This window comes from Rattus rattus, chromosome 8, assembly GCF_011064425.1.
Source record: "Rattus rattus isolate New Zealand chromosome 8, Rrattus_CSIRO_v1, whole genome shotgun sequence".
NCBI classification, from domain to species: domain Eukaryota; kingdom Metazoa; phylum Chordata; class Mammalia; order Rodentia; family Muridae; genus Rattus; species Rattus rattus.
Genome location: NC_046161.1, coordinates 112,243,511 through 112,265,970, shown reverse-complemented (window position 1 = coordinate 112,265,970; position 22,460 = coordinate 112,243,511). Strand labels below are relative to the sequence as shown.

Here is a 22,460-nt window from a genome sequence, read left to right as displayed (position 1 = left end):
AGCTTGGTAGCAGCTCCTTTACCTGCGGCTGCATCCAATCCATCTCTCCAGCCCTTAGAATGAGCATCTTCTAATGGCGGGCATCCACCCAGCATCCTTTAGGACTGACGCATACACACAGGCTGCTACAGTCCTTATTTCACACAGGACTCCCTCTGCCTTCTGAACAAGTGCGTTAAGCCTTGAACGTGGAGAGACGGAGTTCTTAGTTCCCGCCTAGAAACACCTCAGCTGCTGCAGACGCCCATCAGCTTGATCAGACATGAGCTGCTTGTGTCTCCATGACAGCCTGTACCTCATCTGAGGAAGCCCCCAGGGCAACAGGGTCCCAGCACCTGCCGGGATGAGGCAGCCTGTGGTGAGCAGCTGTCCTCCTGGCTAACAGCGGCTGCAGAGTCAGGTTTGGCTGCTCTCCTCATCAGGCACTGAGGCACACACACAGTTAGAAGAGCTGGTGGGTGTGCAAGCCGGAAACCTCCATCCACCTTGCATCCTGTGGGGTGCCGCCTCAGGAGTGGTTTGTGTGCACAGATGCTGGTCCATCCGAGGCTGGTGGGAGCCTGCTCACAGCGGGCATGTCTGATGACACAGGGCTCTTGTCAATCACCCACTCTGTTCTGCAAGGCCCAAGAAAAGCAGACGCTGCTGTTTCCTGACGGTTTGCACAGTTGCAGTTTCTGGCACTGTACGTGGTGGTCAGTCCACAGGATGCCACTGCACTGGGAGGTGAGTGTCAGGTGGAGGCAGAGATGCATCCGGTGTGGCCTCCACAGCACACTGCAGCAGAATTTGTGGGAGGCTGCCATGACCCTTACAGAGCAGGGAGATTTACAGCTTGATGCTCTTGTTAGGAAAAAACGCATGGGAAGGAACCAGTCAGTGAACTCGGCTGCTGTCTCCAGACTCAGTGAGACAAGCACCCAAACCAGAGTCAGCAGAAGTAATCGTCCGGATTGTGACCAAACTCACCATAAACAGGAAGGAGGCAGAGGGATTCTCTTTGCGAGGAATTTGAGCAAGCATTTAGAAAAATCACACAGGTCAGGCGTGGTGGCTCAGCAAGAAGGGCAATCTGTCTGGAGACAGTAGCTCTGGCTGCTTGGAACTCACAGAGATCTGCCTGCCTCTGCCTTCAGAGTGCCTGGACCCGAAATGGATTATCCCACCCCAGCCAAAAGCCCCCATGGTAGAAGGAGAGACCTGACTCCCCCAAGTTGTTCTCTGACCACACATGCACCTTGGCATGAGTATGCCGACCTAGGGGTGTGAGCATGCCGACCTAGGAGTGTGAGCATGCCGACCTAGCATGCCGACCTAGGGGTGTGAGCATGCCGACCTAGGGGTGTGAGCATGCCGACCTAGGGGTGTGAGCATGCCGACCTAGGGGTGTGAGCATGCCGACCTAGGGGTGTGAGCATGCCGACCTAGGGGTGTGAGCATGCCGACCTAGGGGTGTGAGCATGCCGACCTAGGGTGTGAGCATGCCGACCTAGGGGTGTGAGCATGCCGACCTAGGGGTGTGAGCATGCCGACCTAGGATGTGCATATCTTCCGTCTCCCGAGACACTGACCTGCAGTGAGCAGCAGCATCGGTATCACAAGTCTGGTTCTTCCAGCCAAGGGCGGGCAGTGTGCTGGTGCAGTCTATAGGCTGAGAACAGTTGGGGTGACTTCCTGTGACCATAAAATGTCTTGTGGTTCTTAATACCCAGTCCATCATGACTAAGATGAACATGAAACCTTGTGTTGAATTTGAAAATAATACTTTTTTACTTCTAGACAGCAAATTCCATGTGTCTTGTTACCTAGTATCATTCTGTGAGATAAAAATAGTGATTTCTTTTTAAAAAGAGAGAGATGATGCATATGTCTTTCGTTCTTGCTGTCCCAAAGTATCTGCGGGCCGCTCTTCTACAGAGGACACGAGGCTCCTAACAGGGCTACTTTTCAGTCACCATTGGAGAACACAGCTCCTACCTCTTCACCAGCAGGCTGTTGTGGGTAGGGCCCCTAACTGTGTGTGTGCAGCAGGTGACACCCCCAGGAAGGCGCCTTTCTCCAGGTCAGCTCTACATACCACTTCACCTTGAATCACTGTAAGATTCGCTTAGGAGTCAGTGAGATGAGATAAGGAAGAACAGCCAGCATGAGGTTTGAAATGAAACTCGGCAAGTCCGTGGGACACAGTTACAAAGTTTTCACTGGGAACTTCTTAAAGGCACTGCTTCCCGGCAGTTTTCAGAGTAGCCAAGCAGGTGTTTTTATTTATCACCATTTATCCTCACACAGGTCTCATTTAGAATTTTTGAGGCTCTCTACCCTGTAATGCTTTGGCCCTTGCCTCCTTTGAGTTACTTTTCTGTGACTGCCACAAAGTAACAACAAAGTAACAAAAGCTGCCTGCCTGTGCTTGGCTCACTCTCTCCCCTCTCAGGACCAAAGTCCATGGAATGGAGCCCCCCAGGATTACAGTGGGCTGTCCAGCATCAGTTAACCTAATCAAGATAATCGGAGTGACTCACCAAGCTGATCCCTCACAAACCCAGGCCTAGAATAACTTAATCATGGCACTCCTTGACAGACATGGCCATACACTATTCTAACCTCGATAATGCCTCATGAGAGTACCTGGTGGCCTTTGTTCAAGGCAATCCAGACCTGTCAGAGTAATGGTCAGCACTGACCATCACAAGCAGAGACTGCTGGAAAAGGCCATGTGGCGGTGTGGATGCTCAGCCTCTGTACGACTTGTCGCAGGCCTTTTCCTTTTCTGTTTGGTCGGCTAAGCTGTGGTTGGTTGCTAGGTTCCCCGGGGAGAGAGTTGGGCTCAGGAACAGAAGTCATGGAGTGCACCACCTCTTCCTGATCCTCCTTTCACAGGGCCTGTGGGGGCAGCACCCAGTCAGGGCCTGCAAACAGACACCTGTCTTCTGCAGCGCTCAATTATAGATACCTCAGACTCTTCCTTCCCAGCTTCCTTCACATATGCATAGTTTGTAAGGGAAATATTTTTCAGCTCAGAACTATTTCTGTAATTATGGCTAGCTCACAACATAAGATTCTCTTGGGGCAAAAATAAGAAACTCATATTTCATGTAAATGAAGTCTCACAGCTGTCTGCTGGGCGGAGGGAGGCCATGGTCATTATGGAATCCTCTGTGCAGAGACACTGCAAATAGGAGAGATTCGATGCTTAACTCGGTCATCAGCATGAGGGAGGTAGATTGGCTGCTGAAGGCCTGACTGTGTCCTGCAGGCTCCTATTCTAAAGTCCGTTCAGACAGCGATGACCAGTGATGCCAGGCAGAGGCATCAAATTATGAAGAAGGGCTGACAGGTCAAGTGGCTATGCGTGCCTGTGCTAGGGCGGCATGTGACCTGTGCGTTCAGATGGAGACCCTGCCCTCCCCCTGAAGCTGCAGTTACAAGCTGTTGAGTCTCCATGTGGCTGCTGGGAACTGAACCCAGGTCCTCTGCAAGAGAACAAATGCTTTTAATCACTGGGTCATCTCTCCATCCCCTGTAGTTGCTTTTAGAGATAGGGGCCTCACTCTGTAGCCCAGGCTGGCCTAGAACTTGAGGTGCTCCCCTGTCTCACCACCCAAATCCTGGAATTATAGGTACCACACCCAGCTGCCACACATAGCTTATGTGCTACTGTTCACTATTAAATCAAAAAATACATGTGTGTATGTTTCATATATATGTGTCATGCGTTCAGTAAGCATAATTCAAAATACTTAGAACCCAGAGCTCTCTGAGTCGTGTCTTTGAGTCTGTAGTGGGAGCGCACATGAACCCTTTTCCACAGCAGGTCATGGTGGAAGTGCAGGTTAGGTCTTCAGTCACCAGAGCCGTGTCAGCGAGGGTCCCTTCCCCGTGACCCTGCACCCTTCAGGTTTCATTTTGAGGAATAGATTCTAAGTGCAGTGGACTGAGACTGCTCACTAGATGATCTTATAAACAGTATTGCATAACCACAGGACACATTCCTGAAACTGGGGCTCCCAGGGAAAAGCTGGGGCATTGGCTTCCTGTTGCCCTCCTGACAGGGCACAGGGCACATTCATTCTCGTAGGATCTGCACCAACCCCAGGTTTCTTGAACTTGTGTCATTTTTGCTGTTTACGTCCATTGTAGCTGAGGTTCTCTGAGAACCTTGAGTTTCTCTCTTTGTGGATGAAGGAAAGACTTTTCTAGGTTGTCTTACGTTTGTTTTGTTGTTGTGAGATGGGGCTGGGTTCTCTCTGTAGCCTGGCTGGCCTGGAACTGAATATGTAGATCAGGTTGGCCTCCTCCTTTCAGAGCTCTGCCTGCCTCTGCCTCCCAAGTGCTGGGATTAAAGGCGTTGTCATGGTCAATTACCTTAATGTCTGTCTCTGATTGCTTGCTGTGACTTCTGCCTGCTTTTCCTGTTTTATCTGTCTTGGTAAAGCACCTTTGAATATTAGTAAGAGCTTCTTTTTGTCACAGCAAATGGACTCTCATTTTCTCCTTGCTATTTCTCGCTTTGCAGATACTTTGATTACAAGGATGGCGTCTGTCTTACAGGTAAATGTGTCAGTGCCCTTGGCACTTTGGGGACTTTCCGCTGGTTTTTATGGCTCCTCCCATCTGAGATGACAGATCCTCCACAGTCTTGCCTTCATGTGTAGCCAGCGGGTTTTGTCCAGTGCCATTTTTTCTGTGACGAGTGAGGTGGACACGTATTGGTGAAAGTTTTTGGGGATCAAGTGCTGTATAGATCCCGTGCCCGGAGTCACACCTGCAAGCCTCCATCCACACTCCTGACTACAGCTGGCTTTGTTACTATTTATTCCATGGTTGGGAATCACACACTCTTGGAGATGACAGTCAAGCCTCATCCTATGAAACCCTCACCTCCCTGGCTGAGGTTAATGTCTGATAGAGGTGCACAGAGGGCTGGGTGTCAGGGATCCTCTTAGAGGTAACACAGAATGGAGGTGAGCTCTGTCAGCCTGACGCTCTGCCCATTCTGCAGTCTTGGATCCAGCCAGCCATGGACTGAGATCATTCATAAAGAAGATCACGCCTGTAATGGACTCGTAGCAGATCACGTCTGTAATGAGCATGTACAGATTATTTTCCCATCGTTCTCCGATCACTTCAGCACAGCAATGATTTACACCATGTTTACATTGTGCTTGATCCTGAAGTCCACTCGAGGGCGAGCCGAGGCTCTATGCCCTTCCAACAGGTTAGCATCCACAGGTTTCAGTGGCCTTTGAGGCTCCTGGACCAAGGGTTACACTGAAAGCCTCTCGCCTGGTGATTTTCCAGAGAAAGGAATGTTTTCCCACACCTGAGATGTACCTTCCCACATAGGTTCCATCGTGTATTTAGGATGACAAGGGAGACAGCTTTAGGCCAAGGTGGCCCTGGTTTGCAGCTGATTTGCAGAGATGCACTTGTTGAAATCGTTTATTAGAGTCCCACCTATTTGTCCTTCCCTGGCCACCAGCAGGGCTGACAGTGCGGCTGAACAGTCAGGTCTCTGGGAAGCACTGTTGTTCTTGTCATCTGACATCCACATGAGGGTCAGGCCCTTGACTGGAGTCAGCTGGGTCGGCTCTGAGCACCTCTGCAGTGGTTGCATGGGCTTCACCATGATCAGACGCATGACGGCAGTGGGCAAATTAGTACAAGCTTCTACCTCCAAGAGGGATACAAGGGCTGGCAAGATGGCTCAGCAGGGGAAGGGGCTTGCTGCCAGGGTTGACAACTGAGTTTTATACCTGGGCCCCATGTGGTAGAACACATGGAGTTACACACTAAGTAAATGTAACTTTAAAAAGATACAGGATAATCCTCCCTATGGTTATTTGGTTAGGTACTGCAGGGTCTTGGCAGGGCCTTGGAGCAGAGGCCATGCTCCACCACACTCGCTCTGCTCTGTGTTGTTGGTCCTGAGTTATCTTTACCACAGTGCAACACCGTGTGATGAAACCCACTGTGTTACAGCAGAATTCTCCAGAGTCTAGAAGCTATGTGCTCTCTGCTTCAGTTTGCCCCCGCCCGAAGCCATGCAATTGTAGATGCTCTCTGAAAGACCAGCTCTGTCAACTTTGAAGCCACTGAATAACGTGGCTATTCACCCGTAACCGTGATGCAGTGGGTTAGCCGTTTTGATAACAATGTTTGGCTTTTTGTTCTGGCCTTATGCCTGCAGCATTACCCTGTCAATGGCTCCCTGGGGTTTTCCCATGCTGCATGCCCTGTAATCATATTACCCCCATCTAATAAACAGCCAGCTCGTATCGTAATAAACCTCTCTGCACACAGCCTTGTTAATGTGCTAAAATAATGGACCTGGGGGCATTTCCGAAGAATGTGACTCTACAATTAGCCGACCTCCAGGCTCACAGCATGCTGATTGAGTTCCACCAGGCTGCAATCACTAGGGTCCTCAGAGCACACCAACCACACTGCAGAGACGCCTCTGGGCCCTCGGAGTCCTTCAGCCCCAGACTCTAGATGAACAGTCTCATTTCATTCAGTCTGGATACGTCTCTTGGATAAATGAACCATGTCCTTTGGAAGCTGTGACTTTGCCTTAAAGAAAACATCCAGACGGTAAAGGCTTCACCACATTCTAACAGTGTTGCTCAGGCTCGGGCCTACTGTAAGTCACCTGGTTGGTTGACTTAGTGTTAAGGCAGTTGTTATCGTGTTGGCCTTGAAGTTTTAGTAAAGGACACCATTGCCTCCTTGGAAATCACACTTTTAAAGAAAACCTGGATCACTGCTTAGTTTCTTTGAGGGCATACCTTCTACATCTTACCTACATTCATCAGATCTGAACTCTGAGGAAGGAATTACTTTAATACAAGAGAGAGTTTTAGTCTTTGAGTCAATCAACAGCCTCTGTGTGTGTGTGTGTGTGTGTGCGCGCGTGTGTACATATGCTTATGTGCACATATGTATGCATGCTCGAGTGTGCATGGGCAGAGGTGTGTTAGGTGTAGGTGTACGTGTGTGAGCGTGTGGAAGCCCAAGGTCAGCCTCAGATGGCTTCCTTTATTGCTCTGCCTTGTTCCCTGAGGCAGGTTTCTCAGTTGAACACAGACTGCTTGCTTACTCCCAGGTCCTCTTCTCATGTCTCCATGTTCTAGGATTACAGTGGTCACCATGCCCACTGTCTTCTACATGGGATCTGGGATCTGAACTGCTCTCTTCATACTTGTGTCCACACACTCTGACGACTGAGCTGTCCCCAGACCCCCAGTCGGCAGTCGGCACTGAGTCCTTTGGAAGTTGTTGGCAGTAACCCAAGCCCCTACTGTTAAGGACAGTTTAGGATATGACACATCACATGGAGGCCATTTCCCTGAGTGCCTAAGAAACTTTCCTTTCCTTTTTTAATTTTAGGGATAGGATTTTTAATTGCAAAAGGAGTGACCCATCACAAGAAGCCAAGCAGTCTAGAAGTGATTAGTAAAACTACCTGCTCCCCACCACACCACACACACACTCACACTCACACCATACACACACCATACACACACCATACACACACACTCACACTCACACACACACCATACACACACACTCACTCACACTCACACACACACTGTGGCATTTGGTCTATGACATTTGATCTGTCTCTGTCTTTCCCATTGCAGTCACAAACGCCTGTGTCATGGCCATAAGCACCTTCTTCCCTGCATTTACTCCACTGTGGGCTCCTTCACTGTCTGTATCTGCCAGGCTTGTTCTCGGTGGCTGAATGGCATCAGTGTGAACTTCAGACACTCTACCAGAGTCACATGCTGTTCTGAGTGCCCGAAGTAACTTCCTGATGCTGTGTTCACACTTCAGCACTCTGTGCTTACATCGACTCCCACAGTAAGATGGTAGGCACTCCGGGTGCTTTTAATTAGTTCTGATGCTGTGGGGCTCGAAGTCTGCAATGCCCCATTTTTCCACTGACCTCCCTTGACTGCAGCTCTGAGTCTCATTTATGGATGAAGATTTGGCTCAGGAAACCACAGTTTGGATTTTTGTTGTTGGTGGTGGTGATGGTTGGAGCATTAGGAAGGAGCCACACAAACTTCGAGGCATTAAATTTGCCAATATGGAAACGGGATGAAAATAACAGAAAAATAGAAATTGCCAAACTTGGCATCAAAGTAAATATCAAATGCCAGCAGGCTACTCCAAAAGGCGGCTCCGTGGAGCTGATGCCCTCCTACTCCATGCAGATCATGGGGCTTGTGATATAAGTATCGTTATGGAGCTCTCTCACAGGCCCCAGTCAGAACAGTTTGAAAAGTTAATGTTGTTTTTCCAGTACACAATCACTCTATCTGCCTTGTCGATGTCTTACATGACGTCCTTCTTAGAAATCACCTTTCCGGGGTTGGGATTTAGCTCAGTGGTAGAGCGCTTGCCCAGCAAGCGCAAGGCCCTGGGTTGGGTCCCCAGCTCAAAAAAAAAAAAGAAATCACCTTTCCAAGGGCTGCCTCGTGATGGAAAATAGACTATGATTTCCTGTGGCTGAGGAATAGAGAGGAATGGAGCAGTTAGCGCAGCTGTGCTTCTGAAGAGTTAAACACTAGAATTCCCTGAGCCATGACTGAAACCAGAAAACTCAGGAAAAACAACTGTGTGGACTTGGTGTGTCAGGGAGGGCTCTGGTCCTCAGATTCCTGAGACACTCCTGAGGAGGAGAGTCTTCCTAGGGAGGAGGGGGGAGAGCAGAGAGCACGATGGAAGGAGACCATGGGCAGTGACCCTGCACTGTGCCCCCTCCACATGGTATCCCCCCCCCAACACCCCGCACTTCTTACTCCTGGTTCAGCCCTGTCTCCTACAGGGTCCACACTGGACTAGCACCATCTAATGGGGACCAGGTGCTCAGCACAGGAGGGACTCCCATGGGGCATTGTGCATTGTAAGTGCTGATGTCAAATGTTACCATGTGGTTTACAAACGAATCATAGACACCAAAGAGACAGGTGCCCCTGTGTCACACTGGCTACCTATCAGGTATCGGGTATCTGCCACGTGTGGTGACACGCTGTTGAGGTCTTACAAAGGGCTGGGGTCTGTACTTCACAGCCTGCTGGGGTGGCGTTGAAGTCAGCCAGTGATCTTTATCATGTGCCTCAGGTCTGCATGCTGAGAGCTTTCAGATTGGGATCTTTGCTGAGACCCCTCTGAATTCCACATGTAGTACCCCTTGCATAAATCCTCACGCCATGGTGACACCGGAGTCAGCTGTGGGTGGCAGCATGGCTGTGACGTTCATGTCTGCAGGCTGTGCTCCCTTCCCTTGCCCCGCTCTCACCTGAACCCTCTGGCCTCTGCTTGTTGCCCGCTCAGCCCAGCCCGATGCCTCCTCTCACCTCCTCAGAAGCACCAAGCACGCTGCCTTTCCTTTCCCTATAACATTTCTATTAAGGTTTGAAACACTTGCATCGCAAGCAGTAGCTACCACCCAGATACTAGAAGGAAGGAATCTCCAGATTCCGCCATTTCTCCTTTCTCCTTCCTAGTTTTAGGCACACTCCAAAGCGAAGTCGTGGGCTTGTTTTGATCTTGGTGTGGAAACCTTGAAAGTTGTTCTCCAGTGTCCACATGGCTCCTGCCCCACAGTTGGCCAGCCATCCCTTTCTCAAAGGAGCCATGGCTGACGTCCTATGGCAGCAGCCCAGGACGTCATGTGCCCACTCGATGGCCTCATGCACCCTGTCCCTCGGCACCGGACCTTCCTGACAGTAACTGTGACATGTGACACTATGACAGGAAGGAAGCGTTTGTTTTGTTCACAGTTTGAGGGTAGAATTTGTCATGACAGGGAGCAGCATAGTCACAGTTGTCACAGTGAGGAGGCAGAGAGCAGTGGATGCCCGTGGATGCCGGCGGATGCCAACGGATGCCGGTGGGGGCCGGTGGATGCCAACAGATGCTAACGGATGCCTTTTTGTTCCACTCGCCTCCCTTTTATTCAGCTCAGGACCCCAGCCCAGAGGACTGTGCTGCCCACGTGCAGTGTGCACCTTCCTGCCAGTGAAGCCTCCCTGGAAATGCCCTCACAGACATGCCCAGAAGTCTGTTTCAGATGAACCTCCCCAGTGGCCTTCACACTCGAGAGCCTTAGCTCCTCTTGTCCCCATCACACAGGTGTTCAGTGCATGGTCAGTCAGTCCGAGGCTCCTGGCCTGTTCAATCCCCAGTGTGCCTTCAGGAATGTCTGTCTTTCTCTGTTCGTGCTGTCTCTGCAAGGCCGGAAGGATGTCACTTCTGAACAAACCCTTTCCCTTTCTTCCCGGTGATGAGTTTGGGGACTGAAAGCAGTCTCTTCCCACTTCCCTGTGGAACCTGTCCTTCCCACTCCTCCCAGCAGGCCTCACTGCCTTTCTAGGCTGTGCTCCTGAGTCCTCCTCTTCCTTTCCTGTGTAAACCTGGGTGAAGCAGTGACTGTTCTGTGTTGTCCTGGGAAGTGTTCAAGGACTGATTAGAAGCCAGTAGTTGTGTCATTTCATGCGGGGGATACAGAAGTCATTTGACAGACAGCGTAAGATGAGTATGTCACCCAGCAGTGAGGACAGTGGGTTGTAGACTTGGGAGCGCTCACAGGAGCCATGTTCACCGTGGGGATGAGAATTGCGGCAAATACTTGTAAAGTGGGGAAAAAATAAAAACCAGCAAACCCAGTAAACCTAGGTTTTCATGTGAAAGCTTGCTTGTTTTAAGTTAGTGTTTGATCTTTAAAATAGCTGTTGACAGACTCCTCCCTGAAGCTACAGCCCTTCTGTGTTATAAGGATCTTTCAAAGGATCTGTGCTTCCCCACCATCCACAGTTTGCAGCAAACTCTGAAGGGTGTTGTGAATGCCGCTCAGGACAAGCCAGGACCCGTCTGTGCCACCCATGCGATTTGTCTTGGAGATGTTTTCTAAATCTGTGACTCGTAGACTTAGAGTCAAATCAATGAAGGGAACAGCAGGCCATCTTCCCTCTAAATCCCCATGTTTAAGTTTACAATGTGCTAGTGGCAGAGGTCCAGCACTCCCTCACCTCTGGGGAGGGAGCCTGGAATGGGGGTGGGGGAAGTCCTCACTGCCACAGGGTGGGGTGGGGCATGGTGTATGGAGACAAGCAGCAGGATTGACTGCCTTGGGTGCAGTCCTGTAAAAGAAGTCCTGCACCAGGAGAAGGTGCAGAGATCTATCTCCAGGCACTGTTGGCTGCATCAAAGAGGCAGGAAACGCTGCTGTGAGCTGTGAAGTGGTTATTTTTGTTCTTTCTTTGTTATGTATTTTCTTCTCTGGAACTAAGTATCCCCATATAATCTCTGACAAAGCACTGTGGTAGGTAATATTTTTAAAATAGAATACACAATAAGAAAAATTTTTGAACACATTGTATTGGACACGTTGATTAAAGAGAAACAACCCCGCCACAACTGTGATTTTAAGTTTAAAACAGTTCTTAAAATTCAAGTGTATGCATCCTTAGAATCATACCCAGGCTGCACGCATGTGTCTGCTTACGTCTCTTCCCACGAGGTATTGAAGGGGCCAGAGAGAGCACGTCCAAGAAACGAGGCTGACATTGTAAGAACAAGATGTCGAATGGGTCACTTAAAGCATAATGATAACATGTTTATCTTAGGTTCGAATTTAACTGGACGTGGTTGTGTCTATAGATATAGCTAGGAGGTATGTAGTAAGCCGTGACCACAAACCAGTTTCTGCATAGAACAAGCATTTGCAGTGGTGAGTGTTAGTTGTCAAGGTGACAGAGCCTAGCAGCACTTGGAAGATGGACCCTAACATGTACCCTGGGGTTATTATGATTACATTAACAGAGGCGGGGAGACTGTACACTGTGGGCGGCGCCATCCCCTGGCTCTGATCCTGAACCTTGTACATGGAGAAGGGAGCTGAGCAGCAGCAGAACCCCTTTCTGCCTCCAGATTGTAGGTGTTTGTGAGCAGCTGCTTCAAGCCTTGGCTGCTCTGACATTTGCTCTGATGGACTGGACCTCTGAGCTGTGAGCCAGAGCTCACAGAGCAAGTCTTCCTCCTAGAGTCCTCTCCTTGCCACAATGGAGCCAGGCTAGAAGCCAGTAATAAAAGGACTACAGGAAAGAAATTTAACATCTAAAGAGCAAGCACACTTAAAATGATTCACAGGTCAAAGATGAATTCTCTCAGGAAGTTTTAATACATAGAATTGAACTAAAATGAAAATATATCAAAACTTGTAGAATGTAGCTAAGAGCATCACTTAAAGAAAAATTTATAATTTCAAAACCTTACATGAGAAGAAAGGAAAAACCCAGCAGGCGTGGTGGTGCTGTGTCTGACCTGAACTCGGGAGCTCTGAGGCCAGCCTGGGCTCGAGGTGTGGAGGCCGTGGAGAGTGAGCGGGGCCTGCCAGGCATTCCTGAGGCCCAGGGCTCAGTCCCCAGTGCTGCCACACAAGCAAAAATTAACAAGAGAAGAAAGAGAGGGGGGAATGAAATTATTTGGGGTAGGGAGGGCATGGGGGAAGGTAATGGATGGGGACAAAGCACAATGACATGTGTGCACGATGCTGCAGTGAAACCTTACTGCTGCTTTAGGAAATAGGTAAAGAATATAAAATTAACTCAAAGCAAATCAAAAGAGGAAAACCAATTAAATGAAGAATTAACTCTTGGGGGGGAGGATTTGAAAGCTTACAAGAAACTGAAAGATCAGAGAAACAGAAGTGACTTCTGTGGGATGGGATAGAAGGCGTGGGCACAGCCCCTGAGAGGAGCCCGGGGTGCTCCCAACAATGCTGTGCTCATGAAGACGCTGATCCATTCTGTCAAACTGCAAAACTTCAACCAGGAGGAACACTGGATTGTCCTACACTCATCAAGGAAGTTAGATTTCTAATCTCTCCAAACCCAGATAATGTCACCAGAATATTCTACCAAAGAGAGAAGATTTAGTAACAGTCTTACATAATTTCTTACATAAAATAAAAGAGGAAAGTATTTCACTATCCATTTCCTGAGGATGGGGTCACTCTGTTGTTGACTTCAAAGAATGATCAGGAAAGCCAAACACCAAAACACACACACACACACACACACACACACACACACGCATGTGTGTGCACACAAACACCACTAACCAGCCCACGGACCTGTATCTCTCCTGACTTCAGTCTCAGCCCTCCATGCAGTACCCGTGCTTTAAGCACACCTGTGTGCAACATCACAGCAGGATCCCCTCAGATTTGTTGAGCAAATATCAGTTAATATATCCTATACCTACAAGGTCTTATGAAGAAGTGGGATATATCATGAGTCTACAGAAAGTCATTGACAAAGTCTCACACTAGTTTCTGATAAAAATTCTCATCAAATGAGGATTCGATGGGAAGGCTTCTCAAGCTGATAGAATGTCTATGAAAACTCCACAGCCAACATCATATTTAACATTGAGCTGCTCAATCCCATTTCTCTAAGACTAGGAGAGTCCCGGTGTCATGGCTGCCATTTTTAGTTGACATGGTGCTGGAAGAGAGAAAAGGCACACATTCTCTCAGGAAGCCAGCCCTGCCTGGAGGTGATTGTGTAGACCATTCTCAGGTGTCAGTCATTCCACCCAGGCTACAAGATACAGACACAATAAAGAAAACGCAGTCAAACTCATCAAAACGTGTCATAGCGCATCTGTCACTTTTGTGCTAATTATACCTGAAAATTCATCTTAAAAAGTCCTGTTTGTGTGAGCTAAGAGTGAGCGCACAGAGACTCAAACTAAAAAATATAATAGCATCATGTAAAACTGCTCCAAAGAGAGCAAAGCACAGCACAGCACACAGTAGCAGGCATGTCCAGGATGCTGCAGAAGAAGTCAAAGATAGCGGATATAGCTGGAGAGAGCCACTCCCACTCGGAAGGTTCACCACCGTGAGAACCTTTGCTCTACCCAAGAGGCACACAGGCATCGGGCAACTCCTGAGGAGAGTCAGCAGGTTTCTGGAGACAGGCGAGCTAATGCTAAAATCTGTAAAGAGAAGCTGACACCCTAAAACAGCTGAAGAAATTTTGAAGAGGAAAAAGCCATGGGAGGGAAGTTCTCCATGAATGAGGAAGACCCTGCAGAAAGATGGTGATGTAAACACATCTGAGTGACTTTTTAAAAGTATGAGTGCCTGTGTGTATCTGTGTGGAGGTATGTATGCATGTATGTAGAGTCCTGTGGAAGCCAGGGTCACTGGACCTCAGGAGCTGGTGATTGAGGTGGTATGGGTGCTAGGAACCAAGCTGTGAGCAGTGAGTGCTCTCTGCCACTGGGCCAGATCTCTGGCCCTGCACTCCCAGGTCTTTTTTTCTTTATTTTAATTTTTATTCCTTATATTACATTGCATCCCAACTGCAACTTCCTCAACCTCTACTCCTCCCAGCCACCCCACCCCACCCCATCCACTCCTCCTCAGTTTTCCTTAAAAAAAAAAAAAAAGAGAGAGAGAGAGTGGAGAGTGGGTCTCCCAGGGATATCAACTAAACGGAGCATAACAAGTTACAGAAGGACTACACACAGACCCTCATAGCAAGGCTGGATGAGGCTCCCCAGTAGGAGGAAATGGGTCCCAAGAACAGGCTAAGAGTCAGATATCTCCCACTCCCACCGTTAGGGATCCCTCAAGAACACCAAGCTACACACAACTAAAATGCATATGCATAGGGCCTAGCTCAGACACACACAAGCTGTGTTTGTCACACCAGTCTCTGTGGGCCCCTATGAGCCTTGCTTAGATGATTCTGTGGGCCATGTTCTCATGCTGACCTCAACCCTGCTGGCTCCTACAGTCCTTCCTCCCCATCTTCTTCAGGGTTCCCCTGGCTTTGCCTAGTGTTTGGCCGCGGTCTCTGTGTCTGCTCCCTTCAGTTGCTGGACAATGCCTCTCTGATGATGATTGGCCTAGGCACTGATCTGTGAGTATAGCAGAATCATTTCATTGACTTTTGGGCGTGGTGGTCATATTTGGTTCTATCCCCTGTCTCTGGGCTGACCAGCCCTCTGGTTCCTGGCCATCCATGCAGTGTTAGGTATGGGCTGTCTCTCTCGGCATGGGTTTCAAGTTGAACCAGTCATTAGTTGTCCACTCCCATACATTCCATGCCACCATTACCCCAGCATATCCTGCAGACAGGACAAGCTGGAGGTGGAAGATTTTGTTGCTGGGAAACTTGCCTGGTTGTAGAGAATAGGCAGTGTGGGCTCCGTATCCACCAATTACTAGGAGGCTCCTCTAGGGTCACCCTCATGGAATTTAGGAAGACTCCATGGCCCTTTCATTGTCACCACGGAATGCCCCCAATTCCAGCATCTCTCCCAGTACAGTTCACCATCCCCTCCTCAGTGCCCGAACACTCATGCTCCCATCCCCACACCTGTCCATCAGTCTACCTGCAAAATCTATTTCCCCTTCCCAGACAGACACATGACACCCCCACCCCAAACATCTTTGTTACTTTGTCTCTCCGGGTCTGTCGATTGTATCATGATTATCCTTTACTTAACAGCTGATGTCTGCTTATAAGTGAGTGTGTGCCCTGTCTGTCTTTCTGGGTCTGGGTGACCTCCCTCGGGATGATATTTTTCCTAGTTCCTTCCATTTGCCCGAAAGTTTCAGGATGTCATTGTTTTTAACAGCTGAGTAACACCCCATGGCGTAGATGTACCACATTGTCTTTGTCCGGTATTCAGCTGAGGGAGGTCCAGGTTGTTTCCAGTTTCTGGCTATTATGGATAAAGCTGCTATGAATCTAGTCGAGCAAGTGGTGGGACGGGGCATCCTTTGGGTGTGTGCACAAGAGTGGTGTAGCTGGGTCTTGACTGAGATCGATTCCCAAATGTCTGGGGAATTTCCAGGATGAGTTCCGTAATGGCTGTAAAAGTTTGCTCTCCCACCATCATGGAGGAGTGCTCCCCTTGCTCCACATCCTCACCAGCATGAGCTGTCACTTGTGGTTTGTTATCTTAGCCACTCTGACAGGTGTAAGTCGGAATCTCAGAGTCACTTGGATTTGCGTTTCCCGGGTCACGAAGAATGTTGAACATTTTTTTAAGTGTTTCTTGGCCATTAGAGAGTCCTCTGTTGAAAATTCTTTGTTTAGATCTGTACCCTATATTTAAATTGGGTTATTTGGTTTGGTGATGTCTAGCTTCTCAAGTTCTTTATACATTTTGCGTATTAGCTCTCTATCTGATGTGGAGTTAGTGAAAATCTTTTCCCAATCTGCAGGCTGCCATTTTGTCCTATGGACAATATCCTCAGGGTGCTATTTTGTCCTATTGACAGTGTCCTTTGCCTTACCTGATTTCCAGTTTCATGAGGTCCCGTTTATTAATTGTTGATCTTAGAGCCTGAGCTATGGGTGTTCTGTTCAGGAAGTTGTCTCCTGTGCCAATGCATTCAAGGCTATTCCCTAGTTTCTCTTCTGTTAGGTTCTGTAATAGGATTTTCTAGAGCCACAGACCTTATGGAATGAATGGAATGAGTCTTTCTCCCCTCCTCTTCCCCTCTTTCTTTCTCCATCTATAATGGAATTTATTGGAGTGACGCACAGGCTGCAGTCCAACCAGGCCAACAATCGACAATGGCCTCCCGAGAGTCTAGTAGTTGCTCATCTGACACAAGGCTGGATGTCTTATCTGGCCTTCTGTATAAGCTGGAATCCTGAAGAAGCCGGCTCCAGTGGATGTGCTGGCAAAGCAAGGGCAGCAGACAGAGAACCTTATACAGGCCTCCAGCAGAAGGTATGGCCCAGATTAAAGGAGAGCCTCAAGATCTGGACCAAAGCCCAGTGTTTCAGCCTCAAGATCCGGATCACAGATGTGCCCTCCATCTCTGGATTGTAGTCCATTCCATAGAGAGTCAAACCGAGAACAGCCGTCACAGGTTCATTCCATATACAGTCAAACCGAGAACAGTTGTCACAGGTTCATTCCATAGAGAGTCAAACCGAGAACAGCCGTCACAGGTTCATTCCATATACAGTCAAACCGAGAACAGCCGTCACAGGTTTATTCCATAGAGAGTCAAACCAAGAACAGCCGTCACAGGTTCATTCCATAGAGAGTCAAACCAAGAACAGCCGTCACAGGTTCATTCCATAGAGAGTCAAACCGAGAACAGCCGTCACAGGTTCATTCCATAGAGAGTCAAACCGAGAACAGCCATCACAGGTTCATTCCATAGAGAGTCAAACCAAGAACAGCCGTCACAGGTTCATTCCATAGAGAGTCAAACCGAGAACAGCCGTCACAGGTTCATTCCATAGAGAGTCAAACCGAGAACAGCCGTCACAGGTTCATTCCATATACAGTCAAACCGAGAACAGCCGTCACAGGTTCATTCCATAGAGAGTCAAACCGAGAACAGCCGTCACAGGTTCATTCCATATCAAACCGAGTCACAACCATAGACAGTCAAACCGAGAACAGCGTCACAGGTTCATTCCATATACAGTCAAACTGAGAACAGCTGTCACGGGTTCATTCCATATACAGTCAAACCGAGAACAGCTGTCACAGGTTCATTCCATATACAGTCAAACCGAGAACAGCCGTCACAGGTTCATTCCATATACAGTCAAACCGAGAACAGCTGTCACAGGTTCATTCCATATACAGTCAAACCGAGAACAGCCGCCACAGGTTCATTCCATATACAGTCAAACTGAGAACAGCTGTCACGGGTTCATTCCATATACAGTCAAACCGAGAACAGCCGTCACGGGTTCATTCCATATACAGTCAAACTGAGAACAGCTGTCACAGGTTCGGTGGATCTGGTTTCATGCCAAAGCCTTTCATCCCCTTGGACTTGAGTTTTGAGCAGGGTAATAGATGTGGATCTATTTCCACTCTTCTACATGCCAACATCAGTTAGACCAGCACCATTTGTGGAAGATGCTTTCCTTCTCCATTGTGTGTTCTAGGCTTCCTTGCCAAACACCCAGTAGCCATAGGTATGTGGATTTGATCCCATCGATCAACCCGTCTGTTTTATGCCAATACCTGGCAGCCCTCGTTTCTATGGCCCTTAGTACGGCTTGAAATCAGGGATGGTGATACATCCAAATGTTCTTTTATCGTAGAGGATTGGTTCAGCTATCCTGGGGTTTTTGCTTTTCCATATGATGTTGGGTATTGTTTCTTTGAGGCCTGCAAAGAATTGTGTTGGAACTTTAATGGGGATTGCATTGAATCCGTAGCTTGCTTTTGCTAGAATGGCCATTTTCACTATGTCAACCCTACTGATCCATGAACATGGGGGAATCTTCCATCGTCTGGTATCGTCTTCAGTTTCCTTTCTCAAAGATTAGGAGTTTTTGTCATACAAGTCTTTCACTTGCTTGGTTAGAGTTACCACCCCCCCCCGCCAAGACATTGTATATGATTTGAGGCTATTGTGAAAGATGTTTCCCTGATTGGTTTGGGGTTGTTGTTGCTGTTGTTTGTTTGTTTGTTTGTTTTTTAAGTTTACTGCCTATTCAGCCACTGCACTAAAGCTGTTTATCAGCTATAGGAGTTCCCTGGTAGAATTTTTGGGGTCACTTGTTTGTACTATATTATCTGCAAGTAATGATATTTTGACATCTTTTTTTTTTTTTTTTTTTTTTTTTTTTTTTTTTTATGTATGAGTGTTCTACCTGCATGCACACTATTTGCCAGAGGAGGGCATCGGATCCCAGTACACCCCGTGGTTGTGGGAGTTGAACTCAGTTCCTCTGGCAGAGTAGCCAGTGCCCTTAACCGCGGAGCAACCTCTCCAGCCCCGACATGTTTCTTCCCAGTTTGTACGCCTTGATCTCCTTCCATTGTCTTATTGCTCCAGCTAGAACTTCAGGCACTGTACTGAATGGATGCGGAAAGAGTGGGCAGCCTTGTGTTGGCCCCGACTTTAGTGGAGCTGCTTTAAGATTCTCTGTGTTGGATTTGACGTTGGCCATCAGCTCGCCTTATAGCGCCTTTGTTGTGTTTAGGCAAGCACCTTGTTTCCCTGGTGTCTCCAAGACTTTTAACATGAAGGGGTGTTGGTTTTCGTCAGAGGCTTCTTCAACATCTAAAGAGATGATTGTGTGGGCTTCTTTCTTTCCGTTTGTTATGTGGTAGACTATGTTGACTGATTTTCATATGTTGAACCATCCTTGTGTCTCTAAAGCCCCCCGATCATGGTAGATGATCTTTTGGATGTGTTCTTGGATTCAGTTTGCAAGTATTTTATTGAGTATTTTTGCATCTGTATTCATACGGGAAATTGGTCTGTAATTATCTTTCTTTGTTGAATTTTTATTTGGTTTGGGTATCAGAGTGACTGTGGCCTCATAAAATGAATTGGGCAATGTTCCTTCCAATTCTATTTGAGGAATAATTTGAGAAATATTAACATTAGCTCTTCTTTGAAAGTCTGGTAGAATTCTGCACTAAATCTGTCTAGCACAGGACTATTATTGTGGTTGGGAGACTTTTAATTACTGCTTCTATTTCCTTTGAGGTTATAGGCCTATTTAAATTGTTTCTCTGATCTTGATTTAACTTTGATAAATGTTGTTATCTATCAAAAAATACCTATTTCATTTAGATTTTCCAATTTTGTAGTTTACAGGTTTTAAAATTAAGACCTAATAATTCTTTGGATTTCTTCAGTGTCTGTTGTTAGATTCACTCTTTTGTTTTTTTTTTTTTTTTTTTTTGTTAATTTGGATATTCTCTGTCTTTTAGGGGGTTTGGGTAAGAGTTTGTCTATCTTGTTGGTCTTCTCAAAGAGCCAGCTTTTTGTGTCATCAATCTGTTATACTGTTCTCTTTGTTTCCAGCTTGTTTATTTCAGCCCTCAGTTTATTTCCTGCCTTCTGCTCCTCATGCGTGTATTTGCTTCTTTTTGTTCTAGAGCGTTTAGGTGTTCTGTTAAGTTGCTGGTATGCGATCTCTCCAACTCCTTTATGTAGGCACTTTCTGCAAGAACTTTCCTGTTGGCACCACTTTCCTCGAGCCCCTTAAGTTTGGGTATGCTGCATATTCATTTCCACTGAACTCTCGAAAGTCTTTCATTTCTTTCTTTTTGCCTTGACCCAGTGGCCCATAGTGGAGAGCTCCTGTTATTCTCAGGTTTGGCTGTCGCACAGTGTCCCAGATTTCCTGGTGTTTGTGTCAGGAATTTTTCATAGTTAACGTTTTCTTTGACCGATGTGTCTGTCTCGTCCATCCTGTTTTTATCCCTGAGATTCTCTCTTCCATCTCTTGCATTCTGTTGTTGCTTGAGTCTGTACTTCCTGATCTCTTACCTGGGTTTTCCATCTCCAGGATTCCCTGGTTTGAGTTTTCTTTATTGTTTCCATTTCCATTTTCAGGTACTGTACAGTTTCAAGTGTCTCTTTCGTTTCCTCAAATTGTTTGTTTGTACTTTCCTGGATTTCTTTAAGGGATGTTGCAGTAAAAAATAAAGCAGTGTGATCCTTTCCCCCACGTACCTGGGCAGTTGCTCTCTAGTTCCGGCTCCAGCGGGCCATAGAGCTATTTCTAATTTATCTCAGTGGCTCCATGCTGGCCCCCATGGTACTCTCTAACCCAGGAGTTCTGCAAGCGGTTCAGTGCCTCACAGCTTTGCGGGTTCCCTTGGCCGGTTGTTACCACGCCAGGCACACACATCCCAATTCTGTGACGGGCTTGGGGTGTCCTGGCACCGCACCTTCTCTCGAACTCAATTAAGTCACCACATGAAAGAACACACCAAGCAATAACCTCTGATCTGATTGATAAGATATAATATGCCCATCAAAGCCCTGTACACACCCATCCCTTAGAAATGCTCATGTCAACCTGTATCTACGGGCAGAGAAGACTCTTAACATCTGCTGCCATGCTCTCCCAGCTGCTTCTCTTGTTCCGGCTCCCTCTCCTCTTTTTCTAAAACTTTTCTCTTTTCCATCCTTCCTTCTCGTCCATTGACAGGCCTCCTTCTCTCCTGTACCTGCCTTCCTGCATAAAGACATCAACCTACAAAGGGAGTTGGTCATTTTCTCTTTAAGCACCTCTATCGTCTTCATAAAGTTGGTGTTAAGGTCTTTCATGGTTCTTCAGCTGTGCTGGAATGTCCAGGGCTGGCTGTGGTAGGAGGGCTGGGCTCTGGGTGACACTGCTTGGCTGTGGTGGGAGGGCTGGGCTCTGGTGGTGGCGCTGCTTGGCTGTGGTGGGAGGGCTGGGCTCTGGTGGTGGCGCTGCTTGGCTGTGGTGGGAGGGCTGGGCTCTGGGTGACACTGCTTGGCTGTGGTGGGAGGGCTGGGCTCTGGTGGTGACACTGCTTGGCTGTGGTGGGAGGGCTGGGCTCTGGGACACTGCTTGGCCGTTGTGTGTTCTCACACTGGGTCCTGGGCACTGGTCTGCAGCGATTATAGGTCTAGGTGCTAATTTCTGAGTTTCTTATGGTTGGGTGTTTTGTTCCTTGGTTTCTGTTTCCTCTCTGGTCTCCCAGTCAGTGTGGCCAGGACTCTATGCAGTCTGTGTTGTCTTTGGTAGAACAGGACATCTCCATCCCAGTTGGACACTGGGAAATGGCAACTAACGGGGCACTGAACTGGAGATAGGGTAGGGAAGCTAAGAGAGTAGGGGAGGTTGGTGGGCAGGGAGCCTGCCTGGACTCTCCCAGTTCACCCTTCCTGATGATTGCTGACTAATTCATTTTTCAGGAACAGTGCTGGAGCAACAGGAAGCTCAGACAAAATCCTCTTCCCAGGCCTCACAGTTTACACGCAAGTCAACTCCAAATTAAGTGAAATTGGAGTATAAAATAGAAAACTATAATACATTTAGAGAAAATATAGGATAAAACCTTCAGGACTGAAGATGTAGCCAAGAAGTTTTAGATTTGACACCACAGCACCATTTCTAGGAATAGAAAACCATTAATTGGGGGCTGGAGAGATGGCTCAGCGGTTAAGAGCACTGACTCCTCTTCCAGAGGTCCTGAGTTCAATTCCCAGCAACCACATGGTGGCTCACAACCATCTGTAGTGGGATCCGATCCCCTCTTCTGCTGTGTCTGAAGACAGACACCAGAATAAATATATATACATAAAATAAATCTTTTTTGAAAAAAAGAAGAAAATCATTAATTGGATTTCGTCAGAATTTTTTTATGCTAAAGAGTTTGTGAAGTTGACAAAAAGGGCGTGCTCCTACACAGAGGCCGTACTTGGAAAATATAGAGCCAGACACCAGGGGCTGCACTGGGGATGATTAAGGAACTCTGGAGTGAGTGAGACGAGGCTAGACCACACCACACCACATACGTCAGAGCTGGGACTGTGGGGAGGGAAAACACATCGCTACTGTTGGGAGACACTGGTGTGGTTTCCGTAAAGATAAACCCTAGTCCCCCTTGCTCAGCCTGGCAGCTGCCCTGGGCTCCCCAGAGAGTAAACAGTGGTGTTTATTTTT

The 22,460-nt window shown here is 47.8% G+C and overlaps 1 protein-coding gene across 1 annotated transcript in view; it reads left to right on the top strand.

Annotated features, from left to right (window-relative positions):
* The window catches only part of Ulk4 (unc-51 like kinase 4), a 287,817-nt gene that overhangs the window by 192,748 nt on the left and 72,609 nt on the right, over positions 1-22,460 (top strand). The gene's annotated exons all lie outside the window — the stretch shown is intronic.